Genomic DNA, 5,000 nt, shown 5'->3' with positions numbered 1-5,000 from the left:
GAGATAGATGATATAGATTCTGTATAGATATAGAATTCAATCGGTGCTCCCCTAACCAGAGCTAACTTTTAAAATGTGAAGAGTACCATGGTAGGTAGTTTTTTTTTTTTTTTTTTTTTTTTAGAACACCAAGAACTTTCTTCTGGGGATAATGTTTGGTTTAATAGCCTGTTGCCATTAAGTACCTATCATATGTAAACAAATAAATAAATGAATAAATAAAGCATAAACAATAAAAAATAAAATAAATATATAAATAAATAAATAAACGGACGCTAGGTTATATTTGTGTGAAGCCATATAAATACATTGTGATGATAAATATGCAATGATGAACAAATAGATGCTAGAATTAATAAGTGAATGAATTCATACTATGCTACAACTATTTCCATTATCAGTAGAGGAAAAAAAAGCTAGACTGATTAACTGTTTCTTCATGGTTTTGCGGTTATAGGAATACTAAATCAATAAAAAAAAATCCAGTGATAATGGGTCATGTGTGAATGAAAAAATGAAAAATAAGTTGATGTTTTCAAAATGTGATCGACTCACATAAGCATTAGCCTTTTTTTCCAGTCTCGAATAACCGTTTATCTAAAGTTTTAGCTTTTTATTTTTTATTTTTTTATTTATTTATTTTTTTTGTCTGTGAAATATATATACAAACATGTAAATAAACCCATAAAGAAATATATCAGATAAAAACACCAAAAAATAACAAGACCAAATGCTATAAACCCATAAAACAATATATCAAATAAAAACACCAAAAAATAACAAGACCAAGTACTATATATTCTCAAATATCTCCAAAGGCTCATAGCTAAAGGACCCTTCGTCTCCAGCTTTCTCAAATGCCTAGACAAACGCATCTAACTCTGGCTAAAACGGTAATAATTCCTAGCTTGAGTTTAGTCCCTGAGCTAAGTAAGGCTACTGACACACCGGCTTTACATATACGTGTCAAATAAATCCTTCACTCTGCGTTTAATAACCATTTTACATGAGTCATGTTCGTGTTAATGTCACTTACTGCAAGTGCTTTCATGACATAATTTTTTTTTTTCGTTTCGTTGATGTCATAATAGTTCAGTTTGGTACGAGTCTCCCCATTTGCAGTTACATCAAATGATAATGAGTAAACGCTAAATAATGCAGGCTATTTTTCAGTGCAAAAACCCTACATAACGTTAATTTGCTGCAACACGGAATTACCCTTTCATTATTCATCGTAGAGGTTAACATGGAGATGGGTTAAATGGATGATTCGTTCATTATGTGTTTAATTTGTGTATCATATGCATATGATGATACATTCAGTGAGATAATGAACGCACACAAACATGTAGATAACGTACATATAGTCTATATTAGTATATTTTATCCTCTGCGCTGCTTTGTTTGTTCAACTGCTTATCCACGGAATATCCGAAAGATAATGTGACACAGGTATGTTTGTATGCATATATATGTGTATTTTTTTACACATTTTCTTGGTATTTTCTTAAATGAGAGAAATAGAGAGAGATAGAAAAGAAAGAGAGAGAGAAAAAGGGGTTATGTGTGTGTGTGTGAGTGTGTGTGTGTGTCTGTGTGTGTGTGTGTGTGTGTGTGTGTGTGTGTGTGTGTGTGTTTGTGTGTGTGTGTGTGTGCTTGTGTGTGTGTGTGCTTGTGTGTGTGTGTGTGTTTGTGTGTGTGTGTGTGTTTGTGTGTGTGTGTGTGTGTGTGTGTGTGTGTGTGTTTATGTGTGTGTTTATGTGTGTATGAAATTGTATGAAAATTCCTAGATATCTATATATTACACTTGTCTCCACATTTATCTATGTTGGTGTGTGTGTGTGTATGTGGGCTTGGACATGCGTGTACGGCCATGTATCCATGTATCCATGTATCCATGTGTGTATCCCTGCGTCCGTACACGTGTGCACGCGTTCGCTTGCGAGCCAAATCACCAACGACGCTGTCTTCATCACAGATATAATGAAACAAAAAAACAACAACAAAAAAAAAAGGCTTTCTGAACGTGACCTAATCCAAGACAGACGAAAATTTAATGACACTTCCTTCACATCGAGGATTTTAGGATCACAGGATGATGCCCTTTGATGAAAAAGAAAGGGAGAAGAGGGAGGAAGAGGAGTGGGAGAATAGGGGATGAAGAGGAGGTGGGAGAAAAAGGACGGAGAGAGGGAAGGAAGAAAAGGGGGAGGAAGAATAGGACGTGAAAATGGGAGGACGAGAAGGAAGGGCGAATTGGGAGGAAAAGGAGGTGGGAAAAAGGGGACGGAGAGAGGGAAGAGAGAATGGGGAGGAAGAAGAGGTGAGAGAAAAGGGACGGAGAGAGGGAAGAGAGAATGGGGAGGAAGAGAAGAAAGGGAGAATGGGGAGGAAGAGGGGGTATGGAAAACGGAGTGGAAGAAGAGGTAGGAGAAATGGGACGGAGAGTGGGAAAGGTAAATGGGGAGGAAGAGGGAAGGGAAAAAATGGGAGGAAGAGGAGGTGGGATAAAGGGGGCAGAGAGAAGGAAGGAAAGGATGGAAGTTGGAAGGGGTGGAGTGGTAGCAGAGGGAAGAAGAGGGGAAGACGATGGGACAGAAGAGGAGGAGAGGAGGAAAGGAGAGGGAAAGAGGGAGGGGGGAGAAGGATAACGAAGGAGAAGAAAAGGAATAGAGAAGAGAAAAACAGAGCGAAGGAAAGAAAGAAGGGCAAAGATGATGAAGAAGGATAAAGAAGAAGAAGAGAGAAAAGGAAAAGAGGGAGAGGGGAACGACGAAGAAGATAGAAACGGAGAAGGGAATCAGGAAAAAAAAGATAAAAAGTAGATGGAGAATGGGGAGTAGGAGGAGGAATGTTGGATGAAGAAGAGGGAAAGGCGGAGAAGGAGGAAGAGGAGGAGGAAGACAATAAATATAAATGAATGAGAGGGATACCAAGGCATAATCCGGACGAGAGAGAGAGAGAGAGAGAGAGAGAGAGAGAGAGAGAGAGAGAGAGAGAGAGAGAGAGAGAGAGAGAGAGAGAGAGAGAGAGAGAGAGAGAGAGAGAGAGAGAGAGATAAATAAAGAGAGAGAGAGGGAGGGAGATAAAGAGAGATAGTGATAGAGAGAGAGAAAAAAAGCGTAAGAGAAGAAGAAAACAGAAAAGAAGAGCTAAAAGTGAAGAAAAATCGAACGGAGAAGAACAAGAAGAAGAAGAAGAAAAAAACCTGAGAAGATTACATGTTACCATAAATAAGAGCAAATAAACACATTTCTAAGACTACTCACCAAAGACCCACTTCCTCCCCTTGTCACAGCTGTAGTCCGGAAGCTTCAAAGACGAAATACGGTTTTAAGCTGCGTAAATCCCCTTAATCTTGTATCGTTGGCGACTCGGTGGGTAAGGTGGTTCGAGGTGGGCGAAGGTGGGCTAAGGTGGGCTGAAATGCATGGGGATAGGATAGGGTGGGCCTTGAGGGGTATAGGGTGCGTTGGAGTGGGTAGGGGCAAGGAGAGGGAGGGGGGGATTTGAACATGTGTTAGCTATGTTATTTAGAAAGATGAGATCGCATTGTGTTAATGACAATAAGCGTACTAGCGAGTTAGGCGTATGCCACTGTAGAGAAATATGGAATCATACTGTGATGATAATAAGCCTACTTCCCTCTACGGATGTGAGAGCCAGTCTCGCTATTAAGACAAATGGAATCACATAGTGAAAGTAACAACAGCAATTGCATTTAGACAAGCTGCTTTATCACCTCCTCCTCCTCCTCCTCCTCCTCCCCTCACTTTCCTCATATAACGCCTGTGTATCTTTTTTCTCGGTGTATATGTGTACTGAGTGTATGGCACTGGCACATACTGGCACACAGCCACCCTCTCACTCGCTCAATCAATTCGGGCGGAGATCTGGATGCACGAAGAGAGGTCAATCCAGGTCTTTTCTCACGAGACGACGCGACGGTTCGTCGTAGTTCGAACGGAAATCCGTAAAAATGTCGAGGTTGGCGAAGCGACCGGGTTTTCACGTCACGTCTGTCTCTCGCAGTCTCCGCTTTGATAGAAATCTCTTGGTACGTGTAGGGAGGCGGCGGCGCCCAAACTACGCCCGCACGCAATCACAGCCCCGACCGTTCACGCACACACAAAGAAGGGTAATGATAGAGGGAAGGAGAAAGAGACACAGAGAAAGGGAGAGAGGGAAGGAGGGAGGGAGAAAGGGAGAGGGAGAGGGAGAGGGAGAGGGAGAGGGAGAGGGAGAGGGAGAGGGAGAGGGAGAGGGAGAGGTAAGGAGAGGGAGAGGGAGAGGGAGAGGGAGAGGGAGAGGGAGAGGGAGGGAGAGGGAGAGGGAGAGGGAGAGGGAGAGGGAGAGATGGAGAGAAAGAGAGAGAGATGGAGAGAAAGAGAGAGAGATGGAGAGAAAGGGAGAGAGTAAAAATAATAGAGAGAAAGAGAGAGAGAGAGAGAGAGAGAAATGGAGAGAAAGAGAGAGAGAAAAAAAAGGGGAGGTGAGGGGGGGGGGGGCGGATCAGAGATCTAAAAGCATAAGTAGCCTTCGAAGAAACAAACACCCAGACTTCTCAAATAGCAAATCTAATGACAACTTTAGAATTAGAGAATATGAGAAACAAAGCAACGATTGCATATAGTTAAATGACAAATTTATGATCCCATTAAAGCGAGTCAGAACTTACATTGAATCCATAAAGTTAATAAGCGTCGTAGTTAAGGGTTCAGGCTGTCATATGACTCTCCGGATACCGTTGCCTCAATTCGGTTATCGAAGTTACCTGTCACACCACCTGCTCCACTTCGCAGACGGGCTGCGATGAAGAGCGTGCCTTTGTTGATGGCGAAAATAGGGTTATTTCTCTCTGTGTGCTTTGAGGGGATTAATTGGCTGTGTTCTTGTTTTACTTGTTTTTTTTTCTTTATTTTTTCTTTACATGAAGTTGATTTAACGCTTCAAGTGTTTGTCGACTTTGTGTGGACGGGTATTTCTCATCCCGCTAAACA

This window comes from Penaeus japonicus, unplaced genomic scaffold, assembly GCF_977035675.1.
Source record: "Penaeus japonicus unplaced genomic scaffold, GWHDUDI00000001_assembly GWHDUDI00000020, whole genome shotgun sequence".
Taxonomy (NCBI): domain Eukaryota; kingdom Metazoa; phylum Arthropoda; class Malacostraca; order Decapoda; family Penaeidae; genus Penaeus; species Penaeus japonicus.
The sequence above is the reverse complement of the archived record's forward strand: the minus strand, read 5'-3'. Positions refer to the sequence as shown.